This window comes from Notolepis coatsorum (assembly GCF_963971535.1).
Source record: "Notolepis coatsorum genome assembly, chromosome: 6".
NCBI lineage: Eukaryota > Metazoa > Chordata > Actinopteri > Aulopiformes > Paralepididae > Notolepis > Notolepis coatsorum.
Window position 1 is genome coordinate 171,609,117 of NC_140170.1, and position 18,110 is coordinate 171,627,226.

Sequence of the window (18,110 nt, forward strand, 5' to 3'; positions counted from 1 at the left end):
AAAGGAATTTGGCAGATGCTGTTATCCAGAGAGAGCCATACAACAATATAACATGTTTATAACAATTAAAGAGTGGGCGTTGCATGTTATGCATTCAAATGACAAAAGTGCTTCTCTTCACATTAATACTACTAATTCAATCTTATACTACTACCCATCTTGCTAATATGTCTATACTACTATGAGAGTGTAACACTCGAGCTCAATATTATTTGAAGAACAACGCCACTGACCCTTAGCTGCCAGAGATGTACCCCTCCTGGTGACATGTTGTTCACAATCTGTAAGTCGCTTTGGATAAAAGCGTCGGCTAAATAAGTTGCAAATTGTAAATGAATCTGCAAGAAAACCGTGTTAAAACAAATTGTCTGCGGTCGGCTCTCCCTGGTACGCTGCTGAATTTGAGTGTTGCATGCATGCATAGTTAAAGACATAGTTCAGCACTTTCATAGTTCAAAGCAAGGGTGTAGATGTGAGTGAAGGGAGTTCAACTGCACTGGCCCACGGTGTTCTGGTGCAATGAGAGGCCCCTCCCAAGAGCACCTACATATTAACATTATCAATAGTTGGGCGGTCAGGTGGCATAGCGGAGATTGCGTTCGTCACCAACGCAACCAACGAATCCAGCTCCCGGCGTTGTCACCAGCTTGGCTGGCCGTTCACACTAATACAATTGGCAGTATTAGGGGGTGGGGAAAGCTGGTGGGTGGGTCCTGGGCGTTGTGGACAGCGACCCCTACAGTTGGGTCGGGGCGCCTGCTCAGCGAGGGTAGGATCTGGAGAGAGGTAGTGCTGCCTCCCACACGTTAACACTCTCCCAGTGAGAATCTGCGCGGCCAGGCTGGCTGCCGGCTGGCTGCACATGTGTCGGAGGAAAGCATGTGACAGTCTCCGGCCTCTCGGACCAACAGTAGGGGAAAGTGCGCAACAACCAGGAAGGGGGTTGGGAATTGGCATAACGACTAACAGTGGGATCGGAAAAAAGGAGGGGGAAAAAGATAATAAAATAAAAAAAAACATTATCAATAGTCAGTTATAAGGAGGGGGTCTGGCAGTATCACAATTGTTCACCTGGGCCAACTGTGACCTCCCTTGTGAAAAAGTATCACAGTATTGTCTCCGCCGTCGGTGTGTGAGTGAATGGGTCAAATGTGAGGAACTAATTGTAAAGCGCTTTGGATAAAAGAGCTATATAAAAATGCCCCATTTGCCATGGTGAAACTGAAATTACCATGGAACTAGGATACTTTGCCAGTGGTGTTGAAGATAAGGCGTATTGTTTAAAATAAGATAGTGAAACTTCAATCAAACCTTCCTCATTGGGAGCAATCAATGAATGGAGCAAGGTTCCTAACAGTGTAATATTATCCGTCTCCAGAGCCCAGGGAGGGCTTTCAGCCCTGTGTACCCATTATACAAGATGAGTCCCTTGTGATGGATGAGGACTAGGTGAGGTGCTTTGCATGAAAGTGGAGAACGAATATGGGGCTACGGAAGTAACTTACTGTTGCGGATAAGCTATAAGCCTCCCGCCTCAACAGTAGCGGGGGTGCGCAACAACCAGGAAGGGAGTTGGGAATTGGCATAACGACTAACAGTGGGATGGGAGAAAAATCGGAAAAAGAGGAGGGGGAAAAAAGATAGTAAAAAAATAAATAAATGGGCAGTTATTTTTCTGGAAGCACATTTGCGAGCTATAATATTAAAAACCAAGGGGGGGCGCCCAAGTGGCAAACCATGAAACACGCTGCGTCGCGAAGCGGCCGACCCGGGCTCGATTCCCGGACCCAGCATCCTTTGCCGAATGTCTCCCCCCCCGATCTGTCTCCCATTCTTCCTGTCTCTCTCTCTCTACCGGACTGCCCGGTAGTAAAACCAATAAAAATCTACAAAAACATAATTAATTTTTTTTTATAAAATAAAAACCAAGGGACAACTTTGAGTACATAAGTGTATATTTCATGCATACTCTGGTAGCATGTAGCGTGTTGTAGGTTTCATTCTGCAGCATATTAGCAGCACATAGTGTGTTATGTGAAAGAGCCCATAACTACAACACGTCTAAGAATGGAGTCTGTTAATTATATAGTATGTCAGGGGCACGTAAAATGTTGTGTATAGTCCAGAAAGTGGGTTCATACCTCATAACCCTCTATGTAGCTGCCATGGACGCCGTCATGGAATCAATGCTGCTTATTATTTAGCCACATTCTCTCAAAAAGAACTTAAAAGAAACACGCCAACATTATGGGAAATGTGCTTACGATCTTCTCCAGAGTCAGACAAGAAGATAAGATACCAATTTCCTCTTTGTGCGTTCAGTAGAAAGCTATCCAGCTGCAAGCTAGCCACATGAATGGAAGCGGATATGGGCCACTAGCCTGGCTTAAATCTCCGGGAGAGTTGGCCCCTGTAAATGTCCAAACCCAACCCCCTCCAATGTAGTTTCCCCCCCACCCCGCCTACCCAACCACCTCCAATGTACAGTTTCCTGTCTTTCTCTGGTCTGCATCCCCTTAACAATTGTGTGTATTGAGCTGTACTGTATTGTACCCATTCTGCAATCTGTTAATACAATTTTCAATCAATCAATCAGGTGTTTTTGGCCAACAACTATAGGCTAGCTGTATCCGCTTCCATAGGCGGCGTGTGAACCGGACATTAGGGTAGGCTATATCGCGTGGAGCACACAACATTTTCCCTTTTTTGTCAATACACACACCCACTAGGCTATGCGAGGCGAGGCCCACTCATTTAATATATAGTGCAAATGAAGTGTTCAAATGAAGGCATCCAATAATAGATTAACCATTGTCTTACCTTAATGCAGCAAAATGCGACGTTTCGTCTTGGCATCAATGATATTTTCTGCTTTAACTTTGTCTGTGAGATCGCTTTCAATGTGAAGCAGACTGGCGCATTGTTGTTCTTAGTCAGTTTTGGATGTGATGTGCCTCATTGCTGAGAAAGACCGTTCACAACTTGAATCACAAGTTGCAGTGCTGACAGCAATGAAGGGAAAGTTTTTTGTAATTTAGATCTCATCATGCTTTGAAAACAATGTACATACATAGCTCTAAAAAGTGTCCACGATTTGATGAACTCGGACCAGGGCTTGACATTAACACCTGACCACCGGCCAAATGCTGGTAGAATTCGGCTGTGGCCGGTAACTCTGTCATTCTACCGGCCACAGTGGCCGGTGACTTTTTTTCTATGAAAAAAGGCATCGGCAATAATTAAGTCAATCCAAGTGATACTACATAATACTACAACTCATGATACCGATCATATGCATTTAGATTTTAAACCTATTCATCATCACGCTATAAAATGGGAACGTATTGATGAAAAGATTATTTAGTGTGGTGATTTTTGGCTGGTGAAAATGCTGAGTGGCTAGTGACTTTGGAAAACCACTAGCCACAGTGTCTAGTGAGCCAACAAGTTAATGTCAAGCCCTGACTCGGACTCTCATCATGTCCTCTTAGAGAGCAAGCCCTTGCCAAGATAACGCAACATATAGCCTCAGGTGATCCGTGTAGTTATGCCCAGGGGCAGCCCGGTGCAGCTTCTAAATTACTTTGTTTATATGCTTTGGGAAAATACCATATATCCATTTAGCTTTTTGAAATTTGACTAAAAATAGTGCGCTGGTGTTCGCTACAAAGCGATCGGCGGGCGGAGATTCAGAACACAGATGTTTGCTTTACTGCGGGATCAGGATGATCATGTGAATGATGTGATTGGCTACATTATTTAACCTGAGCCTATGCGTGATTGGTTACTGCCTGTACCTGGAATGTTAAACGCTGCCACCTAGCTGACTGACCTAGCCGGTTCGTCGTTGACACCTCGGCCAGCGGGCTGCAGCACAAGACACACACAATAGCCAGCAGCCTGCGCACATATATTATATATACATTTCAAAATTCCCAGCATAATATGGGTAGGCATAGCCTAGCCTGGCCTTACATACCCGCCGCCTATGTCCGCTTCCATTCATTTGTGCTATGCTCGGAGTCGCATTCTACTGAACGCACGGAGGAAATTGGTATCTATTTTCTTGTCTGACTGCGGTGGGGCAGCGGTGGCCTAAAGGTTAGAGAAGCGGGTTTGTGACCTGAAGGTCGCCGGTTCGATCCCCCGGACCGGCAGGAAAAATCTGGGCTGGGGAAGTGAATTAATAACTCTCTCCCATACCCTAACACCAACCGCTGAAGTGCCCTTGAGTTGCTCAGTGGCCAATGGTGTCAGACTGTGGTTGTACTGGGCCGCTCCCAGGTGTGAATAGAACTTTGTGAATGTGAAGCAGGGCGTAGCTGAAAAAGAGCATCCGTGCTCAGCGAACTGGGTAAATAAAGGTATAAAAAAAAAACAGCAGGGGTGTTGGTCAGCCCAAAGGGCATTACCTTGTACTCGAAGTGACCGAGTGGGGTCTTAAAGGCTGTCTTCCATTCGTCCCCCTCCCGGACACGGACGAGGTGATAGGCGTTCCTGACAGGGTTTGAAATTAAGGGGGGCTTGGGGCAAAATGCCCTCGAAAATTTACCAAATGCCCTCGAAAATCAGTTAAGGGGGGCAAGAAAAGCCCCAGACAGTTTACTAATTATATATATGCTCTACAGTGCGAGTATTTCACTCGTATTTGCCCCTAATAATATGTGTGTGCGAACCAGAAAAATCATTTACTCGCAGTGTGCGAGTGAAGATTACAAACAGCTCCGCTGTTAACACTTTCATTGCCACTTGTTAACATGGTAAAACGTGGTTGGATGCCAGCACCCACTTCAATGATAGCGTTGTGAACGCATAATCTATGGGTTAAATTATGGCTATGTGTCTAATCTGCCCGTCGCTTATCAATGACTTGTTTACAGTCAACATTGTCGAAACGGATTGTTTTTTAATCGGTTCATTTCCGTTTTATAGCATTTCGAAAAGCCGTCGTTTTCTTGAAAGTTTCAGGAAAATAGAAAGGTTCCATCAAAAAACGACATTTACTGGAATATTCTGGTATACACAAAAAACGTTGTAATTTTTCGGCCTATTTATGAATAGTTTTCAAATAAACACTAGATTATCGATAGTATATGTGTATTTATGCATGCTATAGAAGCGGGCTGAGAAATATATTCTCTCATTTCCTGATCGCACACACACACACACACACATACGGGACACGCTGATATCTCAGTCCTTCACAATGCCAAAGAGCTGCTGTGTTACACGTTGTACTAATGACAAAAACAGAAACCCAAATCGCAAGTTTTATACCATCACGGAGGGAAAAGTGGCTGGCAGCTAACGTTAGCTACGTTAACCTAGACAAATAGCTACATGCTGAGCTAACGTTAATTATATCATATCGAACCGATAGGAGCTTATCTTATCTAATTTTACATGGATGTTTGATCGGGTAGTGGCACACGTGGTACCACCACGTAAGATTAGATAAGATAAGCTCCTATCGGTTTGATATATATGATGTAATTAACATTAGCTTAGCATGTAGCTACCACGACCACAACACCAGAATCAGGGGGAGCTTCTTTGACTCATATCTCGCCTTAGAATCACCAGAAAGGCTTTCGAAATAGTGAAATGCCATGTTGGCCTCAATATTTTCAAAACAAATCGTATGCAAATGTTATGAAATGAACAAGAATGTGATAAAACATGTAATAAAAACGGACTTCAACGCATGCATTTGATGGTAGAAATGCATCTATACTTTCCGTAGCCGCATTTCTGCAGGACGCTCTCTGATTGGCCACTGACTGACGCTCTCTGATTGGCCACTGACATGTTTGCCCAATCGCGTGACGAGCTGTGTCTTTGCCCATTTCCGCGTCGAACAGCCTGCAAACTACCTGGCGTTCTATCGCCATGCTCTAAGGCAAACTCTAACATTAACCAACTTCGAAAGAGTGCCTAAGCTTAACCGTCGAAAGAACTTGCCGTCACGCTCTAAAACAAACTCTAACCTTAACCTACTTCGAAAGAGTGCCTAAGCCTAACCAGTGTAGAAACTGACGTCGGCCAATCAGAGAGCGTCCTGCAGAAATGCGGCTACGGAAAGTATAGACGCGGTAGAAATCAGTTTGTTACCCTCATACCAAGATGGCGGCGGTCTTGTGACATCAGAGTGTCTTCGAGAATACTATTTATTTATTATTCCGCCGATTTTTGTCCGCTAACTCCTCCCAGAGCTTTCACACCACATACACAATGTAAATTGCTATTATTTTTTGGAAAGTTTCACCGCACCGTTTGGCTACTAATCGACTTTAAACAGGACATTTTGGTCCATAAGGAATGAATGGCAGAACATTCTAGAACATTTGTGATGTCACAGTATGATGTCATAATAGACCATTCTAGAACATTTGTGATGTCACAGTATGATGTCATAATAGAGGCATTTAATTTTATGTCACCTAGATTATTGTGCACCAGTATGGTCCTCTGCATCCAAAGGTCAACTAAAGAAATTGCAAACTGCCCAGAACAGAGCTGCAAGGTTAGTTCTGTATCGTTAGTGGCTTAGCTTGGCATCACACTGCACTATCTCACGTACGTGCACGCGCACTGAATAAACCACAAATATACCTCTAATACCAATATTAGTCTGACCACACCCCTCATCAGCTTACCTTCATAAGCAGGTGTGTGGTCACCTGCTCTCCTCCTTCTCGCTTTCACCACAAGGAAGTGCCTCGGTAGTACCCCACTTGACGTGTCGTTGATAGTTGAAAAGAGTTGTGACTAGGTTTACATTGTGCCTAACCTTTTTCTTCTCTCACTTGTTTGTATAAGAAAAAGGTTTGGGTCATAATGTATTCCGCGGAGAGTAGACCCGCTAGACCTACTCTTCACCACCGATTCTCCATTCCCGCCTCCGTCGTGCGTTCCGGTGCTGGGCTCTCGTGGTTGCTGACCCAGCCCGGGAGACTGCCGGTGGATAGTTTTCCTCACCGACGAGCCGAGGGTTCGGTGCCGTCGCTCCGGCGATGGCCTGATCTCGACTCTGGTTCCTCTGTTTCTGGGGAATCGCCCGTTGATGAACGGGGGATTGTCTTAGAGCCAGAGGATTTGCGACGAAAACTTTTTGCGTCTGCTCGCTCACGTCGTAACATGGTGGCGTGCAGACGCGAACGGCCTGGGTTTGGGGAATTGCTGGAGACCAGCGAGGCCGCGTCCGACTCTGGATTTCTGATGGAAACTGAAGACTTCATGGAGGAGGCGGACGGGTTCTTGTATGATGGTCCCGTGGAGGGGAGTATCCCTCCTCCGGAGACCCCGGAGGGGGGAGAAATGGCTCCACGGGGCGCCTTGTTCGAGGATGTCGGGGAACCACCTTGGCCTCATCGACAGGATGCCCTACTGTCAGCCGCATCGGATTGTGGCTCCTTGACCAGTCGCAGCCTGCTGTATGCGAGGGATGCGGGGTCGGTGGAGGAGGGTCCGCAGGGGGAACTGCGGGCCTTGTTCCCCGAGCTCATGGCGGTAGCCGCCGCTGCAAACGGTGTGCCGCTGCCGCAGCCATTGCCTGCACCTGTCCCTGATGACCTCATAGGCCATCCCTGGCAGCGTCCCCCGGTGAGAGGGGTGGACGTTGTCTACCCATTTTTCCCATCGATGGGGGCCTATGTTCATCGGGGTCAGGCGGTCTCCAACATCATGGGACTAACTCCCGCCTACGTACCAGTTACGCGGGTGTCGGGGTTGGTCAAAGGTATGGGGGAGGGCGTACCTCGGCTTGACAATCCGATGGCCGCGCTCCTCTGTCCGGATATGGTGTGGGAGCCCCTATGCAAGCCGGTCCTCCAGGGGAGGTCGGCTAGGCGATTGGCTTATTGGGGTGACCAGTCATTCATCGCCGGTACACAGTCGCTGGCTGCGGCCTCTAACATCGCCCACCTGGCTAGATTTGTATCGGGGATAATGACGGGCGGCGCGGATCTGAACGAGGTGAGGTGCGATCAGATCACCCAGGCTGCGGGAGCTGTGCTGCACCTCTCCCAGGTGCTAGCCATAGCCATGGGGAAAGTGCGCGCCCTGGCCACCCTGGGCCAGCGTCATCTTTGGCTGGAGCAGGCCCGTGTGCCGGAACGGAAGAGAACCCCTCTTCTGACGGCCGCCCTCTCCGACGCTGGCCTGTTCGGGAAGGCCCTGCTATTGATGACCTCAACATGCAGAGAGATGGCAGAGGAGAGGTCCATTCTCCAACCCCATTTTCCGCCTCCCGTCCTTGCCGGTGGGGGCAGAAGGATTCCGCGACGTCGAGCTGTCTCCGTCGCCGCTACCACTGCCTCCGCCGCCGCTGCTGGCCCTGCCAAGAGGGCCAGGGGACGAAACGGCGCTTCGGCCACCGCCGGCCCATCCCAGACCGGAGGAGACGGTAGGGATCGTCGTGTCCAGCAGACTGTTACCTATCGTCCCTCCGGGGCTCCCCGGGGTGGCAAGACTCGAGCGGCGCGAGGTGGCAGGCGCCGTTGAGAGTGACTTTTCCCCCTCTGTGTCCCCTCCTCTACACCCTCCCCGGCCCCTCTATGATTTTGTGCCTTGAACACGTATTTATTTATTAATAAAAAGTTCCCTGACATAAGGGGGACTGTGTTTGGCCGAACAAACTGTGTGTTTCTTCAATACAAATCATGTGGTGGGGTTGTGTTTTATGAATCTACCCTGTTACGTTGGGGGAATGAGTTGTGTTGTGTTACGAGTTTTTAAGCAAGGTCTGCAACTTACACTCGGTAATAGGTTCTATTAGCTTGATGCTCCACATGCAATTAGAACTGGTGGTATTCCATTGCTTTAACTAAGTATATGTGTTCACAACGCTGTGTTGTTAGTTGCAGTAATGCTCGTACACACTTTTCATGGCCTAGCCATTACTCTCGTTCAACGTCTTCCTATGTGTAGCATAGGCTGCGGGTATGGGATTCACGCACAGGCGACTTGTGTTTTGTTGTAAACCCTTTTACACTTTGTGGGTAGCTAACATTGTATTAGCTTATGCTATATATTTTGTTCTACCGGAGGTTTTCAAAATGGCTACGGTTGTTTTCTGTGTGTAGGGATAGAAGGTGTGTTTTTCGGGAGGGGGTGTCGGATAAACCCCTCCTTTTTCCCACTTGATTGGTTTAGAGGGTTTGTTGACTTTTCTGCTGAGCCAGTCAGGGCCAAGCCAGTGCTTGACGGGGGAGGGGGGGGGGGGGGAGGGGTATTCTACCGACTCCTGTTATGACAGGATCCGGTGGGTTTTCCCCGCCCGTTATAGCGTTGTTGCTATGGCGACGCCTTCCATGAGCTGGTGTCGTAAAGATGTCGAGGTTAGAGCGCAGGACTTAACCTGCTGCGCTCGTTTTTGTGTCAAACTTGAGTCTGTTGGTCACGTGTCTCACAGTTTACATATCTTTTTCTTGACCGTGGTCTCATGTGGGAAGGTGTTTCTGGGGGAATCTGGTCTTACACTCTGATTAAAAAGAGTGACTGGATTAAAATCATGTGAAAAACAGGGTTTTTTACTCCCAGCTGTGCAGTTAGGTCATACATGTGATGCCTTTTCTTTATTTTATAAAGAGTTGAATGTGTCTTGATGGATATGAAATGAGGGTCCCTGATGGAACAAGACTAACGTCTTCTCAGGTCTGCCTCCCCTTATCTTTTTGTATGTATTCCTGTACTGCAGTCTGTTGGGTATATTTTTTCATTCATTCATTCATGGAGTTGATTGCATCTCGCCCCTCTTGTCGTTTCCCTGGGCGTCTTGGGGATTCAATATGGTGGTCTAAACGGCCTATTGTTGATGTGGGTATGTCCAAACGCACACATAGTGCTAGCTCAGGATGTGCTTTGGCCGTTGCTGACTGGCGCGCCTCGTTTGCTTTGGTAAAACAGCGTTTTTATGGAGCAATTGGGATGGGGGTTTTTCCTCTTCCGACATCCTGTGTGTTGTCGATGGGTTCCCGTTCATGTCAGGGGATGATGACGGAATGGGTCTGGGCATATGGGAAGGGTCTCACGCCCTAGGGGTGGGCCGCCGGACGCGGTTCATACCGACACGTCTGGGTGGCGCCTTCTTTTATGTTGGGATCAGACGCGCATATCTGCCCCTTCTCCTGGGGTTGGCAGGTCGGCGTGATTAGGGCACGGGACTGGTTCTGGTCGCGCTGGTCCAGATCAGTGCACCCGTTGTCCGCTGGGGATGCAGATCTGCTGTTCTGGTACCCTGAGGGACTTAGGGTTTTTTCAGGGGGGAAAAATGCTAGGTCGATCCGGGTGTCACAGGGTTGTGCGTTATGGGACCCCTTGTTTGATGTATTCTGCACTGTCATAGTGGCTTATGGCCGTGCCGACCTGTACGCATCCGATCTCGTCGGATCTCGGCTGCTGTGCGGGTTGGTCTTGGTTGGTACTTGGTTGGGTGACCTCCTGGGAATACCGAGTGCGGGGTGCTGGGGGCTGGTCTTCCATATTACGCTCTTCTCTTGCGTTTTGGCGCTGAGGAGCCTGTTGGGTGGGGTTAACCTCCTTTGGGATCCTGTGCTCCCCGTATCGCCGGGCCCGGTCCGGGGTGATGCCCGTTGACCTGTAGGCCCGGGATAGCCCTGTTGGGAACCGGAACGCGGGCTGCGGCGGTGCCGCAGGTGCGTTTCGGGTTTTTTTCCTGAGGGGTTATAGGACCAACCATTACATGGGGTAATGCCTGGGTGGTTGGTTCTCTGGTGTGTTGCTGCAGTGTCAACTCCCGGTTCTCCGGTTGAGGGTGCCCCTGCACGTTCATGACGTCTGCCGATCGTATGGGCTTTTCTGTGGGCAGCTGTCAGGGGCCGTGTGGTCTACGGATCCCGCTTCTGACGTGCTGTTGAAAGCTTGGTTATGCGACAACGCCAGCATACGCCCCTTCCGCCGGGGCGGCTGTTTCAGCTGTCCTTTCTGGCGCCTGCCTCGTCCGCAGTTTTTTCCAGGCTTGGGTTGACGACCTGTTGCCTGGTCTTCCCCGGTGCACTGCCTGTTTCCGTTGGTTAACTCTTGTATGTTATGACCATGCTGTCTGCCTGTTGCAGGGCTTGTGTTCCAGGCGGTGTGCTGTTGGGGGGGACAGGGCCCGCTCGGCTGAGGGGCCTTTGTCCGAATACGCTGGCGATGTGAGGGGCGGGGTCACTAGGTGCCCCCCTGGTGGGGTCTTGATGCTGGCATCATGGACTTCTCCGGGCCCCCATTTCAGGGAGCCCAGTCCTTGGTGGGTCTGGGCCTTCCTTCGCGCTCCGCTGCTACGGCCTTGCCACGGGGTTGGGTTGGCCCTTGACCCCGTGATTCTGGGGGCAGTGACGAGGTGGTTTTTCTCCGTTCGTTCCCGGGTGGCATGCGGGTTGTGCGTGTGTGTAGTCGTGGGGTCAAGCCACGGCTGCTCACCCTGTGCGTTGAGTGCTTGAGTGCCTCTTCGCACGGTCGGGTCCGTCGCCTTCCCGTGACGTCCCTAATAGGGGGGCTACCCGCCATTAGGGGGGGTCGGGGGGGCTCGGCCCTCCCTGTTCTGATGGTTGTGGGGGGGCTGTCAGCGGGGTGTATTTGTCAGCCAGTGGCTCCGCTTGGCCTCCCTTGTGCAGTGTGATGCCAAGCTAAGCCACTAACGATACAGAACGATAGGTTATGACTATAACCAAGTTCTGTTAGTTAGGGGCGATGCTTGGCATCAGACGGCCGCTGCAGCCCTTGTCCTCACCTTGTGGTGAAAGCTTGGGAAGGAGGAGAGCAGGTGACCACACACCTGCTTATGAAGGTAAGCTGATGAGGGGTGTGGTCAGACTAATATTGGTATTAGAGGTATATTTGTGGTTTATTCAGTGCGCGTGCACGTACGTGAGATAGTGCAGTGTGATGCCAAGCATCGCCCCTAACTAACAGAACTTGGTTATAGTCATAACCTATCGTTTTACATTGTTCCATGAGAACAAACACCATCACTATGCACCGGCAACTCTCATGGTTAACGGTAGAGAATAGGCTGGTTTTCAACACAGTTAAATTTTTCAGGAACACTGTCTTTTCGTCTCAACCTGTTTTCTTATACAAACAAATTGTCAGATGCAGTCAGGTTCATTCTTATTTTACTAGGTCAGCTGATGATGGACAGATTATGTTACCACGTCCAAAATCAAATGCTTTAAAGAGGACTGTTGTTTATCGTGCCATCAATCATTGGAATAACTGCCCACTGAACATAAGTAAATTGAATAGTAAAGTGTCTTTCAAATACCACCTGAGAATGCACTACTTAAATATGTGAGCAAAATATTCTGATGTTGATAATGATGTCTACAATGTTTTACTGTTTTTAGACAATGTTACAATGTTTTTAGATAATGATGTCTACAATGTTTTACTGTTTTTAGATTATCATTGTTAATTGTGATTGTCATATGTATCTTATGTTGTTATGTTTTGTGTTGTCTTTCTATGTGGACCCCAGGAAGACTAGCTCGCCACTTAGGTGACAGCTAATGGGGATCCTTTTTAAACAATAAACAATAAACAATTATTAGTATTTTTTCTTTTATTAAATCAACTTTCCCGCCTCCTGTCAACTGTCAAATGATGTCAACTGTCAACCTGAATTTTAACATTCAGTATTCAATATTGTCTGATTCAATATTAACATTCAGTATTCAAGTAGACAGCTAGCTAGCCGTTGTGGACACTCACCTTTCCACAGCTAACGTTAAACGATCGTTAAAGGAATGTGAGGAACAAAATTGCAAAGCGCTTTGGATAAAAGCGCTATATAAATGCACCATTTACCATTTATTTTAAACTGAGTGTCTAATTTTCTATGCATCCATTCCGTGCTCGCATTCCCAACAAACCTTGGGTCAAAAAGGAATTATTGTCTATGGACTTTCAGGGTAGGACTTGGAAAAAGAAAATAAGATAAATGAAGGTGGGTGGCGTTATGAGAGCATGAGGAGCATGAGGAAGAGGGTCTAGGAGGCCAGGTAGCTGTAAGTGTCTTTCTCTCTGTCCACTCGTTCCAGATACTCCTTCTCAATCAGGATGTCGATGCATTTCTTGATAACAGGTACCCTGGGCTTGAACCTAGATGCCAGCTGGTTGAGGACCTCTGCTAGCAGCTGTTGGTGTTTCAACACCTTCCTCATCTTCATGATCCTCACGATGGCAGCCTGTATTAGCAGCTTCCTGTCCTCCTCAATGTTCTAGTGAGTGGTTTCCTGTTCCTGCTTCTGCTCTGTCTTCATTGGCACATTGATGTTCACCCGCAGTTTCTTGTTCTTGTATCCCAGGAAGAATTTGATGAGCGTGTCTGGTTTGAACTCCACCTCATCCACATTGGCATTTTCATCCTCCAACACCAGTAGTTTAGACTTCAACAGGATCTGTAGAACCTGAACCAAGATGTCTATTTTGATCTGTGTGCTGTCTGTTAGCTGCTGAACCGTGTAGACATCCTCAGTGTTGTACTGTAGTAGGATGGCCATCTGGAACGTAGATGCCTGCAGTGTGTATCTGTTCTTGAAACAGTTGGTGACCAGCTCTCCTTTAGACAGGTGGTAGAGCCATGTCAGCTTCCTACCACTGTGTCTAGTACTGGCATAAAAGGCGGTGAACCGTTGGTAGCTACGCTCCAACACAGAGGGGAGGGTGAATGTACACGACTGTTGGAAAGGCTGGGAGCCAGAACTAAGGACTTGGATGCTGAAGTCCAAGTCTAAAGGCTCAGAGTTGGTGAGGTGCTTCTTGAACTGCTCGTTGAGGTCTTTGCTGACTCCTATATCCTGGAACATGCGCTGTAGTTTGGACGTGTACTCAAAGCCACAGGCTTGCTTGAGCTTGGAGATCATACTGGCCTCTGCGTCATCACTGGCACTGTTCTGGTGGACCAGCCTCTTGGCTAGCATCTTAGCATAGAACTTCTGGAACACATCTTTGTCTTCTATGTACTTAAACACCACCATCACTTGGTTGAGTGTGTCTTCTAGCTCTGCCTTCTCTGGGTTTTTAGAGCTCTTCTTGAGCAGCGAGTCACAGTATCTGGCCAGCAGCTCTGGTGATTTACTAGACGACTGGACCATCTTGGTCACAGCGTTGTTGATGAAACGACCGCAGGCCTTGTCCAGAGCTGCTACAAACCCGGCGTCGTTGTTGAAGGCTGACATGACTAAGGCATTGTACTTCTTATGGACGTCTAGGATGGTCTGGACATACATCTTAGGGTCATTAAGAGCAGCGTCTCCACATTTCTCTATGGCGGCAAGGCCCTGATTATAGATGTGTGTCTCTAGCAACTTCTTCAGCTCTCCCAGACCGTCCGTGATCCGAGACACAAGGTTGTACATACGGCCCAGGTCTTCGTTCTTGTCTGCGTCCAGGAGGTTCTGGAACTCTATGTGGAAAATCTCCAGGTGTTTCTCTATGAGGACCTGCTCACACTTCCTGGCCAGCTCGTCCTGGGTGGACTTGTGGAGGTACACCTGGACACGACGCTGCTCTTCTAGCAGACGGGCGTCCGCCTTCTTCATGTACTCCGTGACCGGGTTCTGCTGGAGGAACTCTGTGCTCTCTCTGGTGTAGAAGCGCTCTGTGTCGGCCAGGAACTGCGTCTCAAAGTACTCCTTGTACACGGACAGCATGGGGCCTTTGGCGAATGCGTCGTCTTCGTTCAGCCCCAGCTCCACGTAGGACTGGAGCACTCCGCTGATGAGTCTAGTGTTGATAGTCTCTCCGTTACATTCCTTCTCTATCAGCTTGAGTACTGCATTGGTTACCTGCTTATTCAAAGGTCTAAAAAGGCATTCCCTCCACATCACCAGAGCAAGCGAATATATTTCATAGATTCCTTTCCTTCCCTCGTGTCGTAGGTGGCGGTTGAGGTAGGCACAAATAGCGTTCAGCACCTTGCTAGAGAAACGGTAGTCCTCCCACTGCTGGGTATACAACTTCAACACTCCCTCATCCATCAGGTCCTCCCCATCCTTCAGCAGGTTGATGAGGTAGGTATTGAGGAACTCCTTGAGCCACTTGTAGAGCTTCAGGCCAACACACTTCTTGGAGCGCTTGGAAGGCGGGGGGGCGGCCCCACGTGCCTGGTTGGACTGGTGAAAACTGGTGCAGTAGCTGTAGACATGTGTGTAGAGTTCCATGTAACGTGAGTTGGCCATGCTGCTCTGCCTGGTGTATACCTGCTGTATTCCTGCCCTCAGGTCATCCCAGATCTGGTCCAGGCCAATCTGCTTCAGACCATGGGGGTTCTGGGTCCTGTTGGACCACATGCTGGCTCCTATTCTCCACTCAGTTGCACTGGGGTTAGTTGGGTGTCTAATGTCTCGGAGTGAAACTGTGAATCCTTAGTCCTCCATAGGGGGGTTATAGGGGGAGATGTGAAGGGTTGGGGTTCTCAGAGGAGCCCCTGAAGTTCAAATGGCAATCAGGGGTGCACTCTGTCTGCAGACCATCGTCCAATATTGCTGCTTCAGAGGTCCGACTGGAAAGAAAAAAAACACGCTGGAACTCACATGAATATTAAGATGATGTTCTTGAACCGATTTATGAAACGGAACGCAACCCTCATTAGCCGCAAAAATATTTACTTTTCTGTAAACTCCACTGAACAGCCTGCCTTCTCAATCCTATATAATCACCTTTCCACAGCAAAACGGTAGGCAAAGCATCTTGTTTGAGAAATGCAGGTTTCAATCTATATGTTGTTTAGTCTATCTATCTCTTCAGTCCTGTTCCAAGATGCACAATGAGAAAGATCTGTTAAAGATCTGAGAGAATTGTTGAATAGATACACAAATGTTCTAGAATGTTCTATTATGACATCATACTGTGACATCACAAATGTTCTAGATTGTTCTATTATGACATCATACTGTGACATCACAAATGTTCTAGAATTGTCTATTATGACATCATACTGTGACATCACAACGGAACATGTTTGAGTTCTATTTGAATAATATAAATAATATGTTTGGTAAGGCTGTCCCCGATGTAGATTAATCGTCTGGAGGCTATGACTTGGTGCGAGCTCAGCTCATTTATTGACAACTTCAGTATGCAGTAACAGACTGACTCATTCACGTTCAGTGTAACAATATAACTCCAGATCAATGCACATGCCTTAGAACTACACCTGTATATCTTATATACTTCCGTATATGACATCTCCCCTTTTCAGCATGTTATCTCTAACATCATAGGAACATTTCAAATGAAAAGTACTATAGGCTGAACATACCTTTTTAACTTAAATCTGAGACATCATCACACATTCTGGTCTCTGTCTAAAACAATGAACTGTTTAAGCTTTCAAGTGTTATTATTACAGTTAAATCACCAACCAATATTTCAACATCCAATACAACATTCCCTTTTTTTTTTTTTTTTACATTGTACCCAAAAACTCTGCACAGTCCATTTTACCTGACCGATCTACAGGTCAAGTCTCTTGACTGGCTTACTCAGTCGTCCCGATCGGGTCACCGTTTGACCTGACCTTGAGCTGTAGCCACACTCTGACTGGCAGGAACAGTCTCTAACAAGGTGTGTCTGTCAGAGTGGGAGTCTGTCCCTGCACACTCACTAGGCGCTGCTGTGGTTGGCTGCATCGCAGGCACCGGTTGGAGGTGGTGCCGGTTCCGCCGCAGCTCTGTTCCTTGCTGTGTCTGGATGACGAAGGATCTCGGGGTGCTGCTCTCGCTGGAGATCACTGCTGGCAAGGACCACTTCTTGTCATGGTCCAGCTTGGAGAGTACAACGTCTCCTGGTCGCAGGGCGGGTAGGGCCCCGGCCCAATGACGGCGGTTGAAGTAAAAGGCCCGTTTAGCTTTTTTCTTCTGATCCTTCTCTCGCACAGCTGCCTTGCTGGGCCATTTTGGGGTGAGGTTTTTCTCAAGAGTGGGGAGGGTGGTTCTGAGTTTCCTCTCCATCAAGAGCTCCGCTGGGCTGTAGCCTGTGGAGGAGCATGGAGTAGAGCTGTAGCTCAGTAGAGCCATAGCTGGGTCATCTTGCTTGAGGATTTTCTTTGCCGTCTGCACGGCTCTCTCTGCATGCCTGTTGCCTTGCGGGTGATGAGGGCTGGACGTGTAGTGTTTGAAGTCGTTGCCTAGCCAGCTCCTTGAACTCCATACTTGCAAACTCTCGCACGCCCACACGCCCGTCAGACCTTCTTTTTCAATCTGGGCGTAGCGCGTTTCTGCTTCGGTGAGGCGTCTTGAGCAGTATGCCACAGGTTTCCACTGCTCGCCATGAAGTTGAAGTAGCACGCCCCTAACCCGTAACTGCTTGCGTCTGCAGACACGGCGGTGGGCTTGCTCACGTCGTAGAAGGCGAGTACTGGTGCTGTGGTCAACAGCTCTTTGATCCTCTTTAAATTTAATTTAAAAAATTTAATTAAAATTTTATAATTTGTTTTAATTTTTTTTTTTTTTTGATCCACTTTTTCTCCCATTTTTTCCATATTTTCTCCCATCCCAATTTCGTATCATCCAATTCAACCCTCCCCTGTCACGAACGCTGTTTCTTGCCTCCCACAAGCCGGCTGCAATGTGGACTAAGTCATACATAGCACAAGTCCCCTCCGGTACTTGAGGTAACAGCAGTCGCATCTTTTCACCTGCGCAGCTCGATCTCTCAGTGTCAAGGAGTAACGCGTGGGAGGCTCACGCTGCCCCAGACACTTCCTGATTCTACTGCGCAGGCGCACCAACCGACTTGTAGGAGTCGCTTGTTCACAACGTTCGATCCCCACCCTTCAGTTTTCCCTCCCCGTAATACGGCCAATGTGTATTACTGCGGACGACCAGCCAAACTGAAAAACAATGTGGAGAGCTGGATTCGAACACGCGAATCCTAGCGTCTCCACACTGGTAGCGAGTGCCTTGTCCACTACACCACCTAGCCGCCCAATTTGTTTTAATTTTTATTATATATCCTCAAACTAAATCCTCAATTTGAATAAAGTGATTCAAACTTCGTCAGGGTTTTTCTAACGGACGTTCGAACCTTTGAAAAAAAGATTAATTAAAAACTAATAATTTTATAAATTCTTTTTTTTTTATCCTCAAACTAAATCCTCAATT

At 48.1% G+C, this 18,110-nt stretch overlaps 1 pseudogene across 1 annotated transcript; it reads right to left on the reverse strand.

Annotated features, from left to right (window-relative positions):
• Positions 1-12,992: 12,992 nt before the first annotated feature.
• Positions 12,993-15,296, reverse strand: LOC311229750 (cullin-1-like; annotated as a pseudogene). The gene has a single exon. The product of its transcript is annotated as a cullin-1-like (transcript).
• Positions 15,297-18,110: the final 2,814 nt, after the last annotated feature.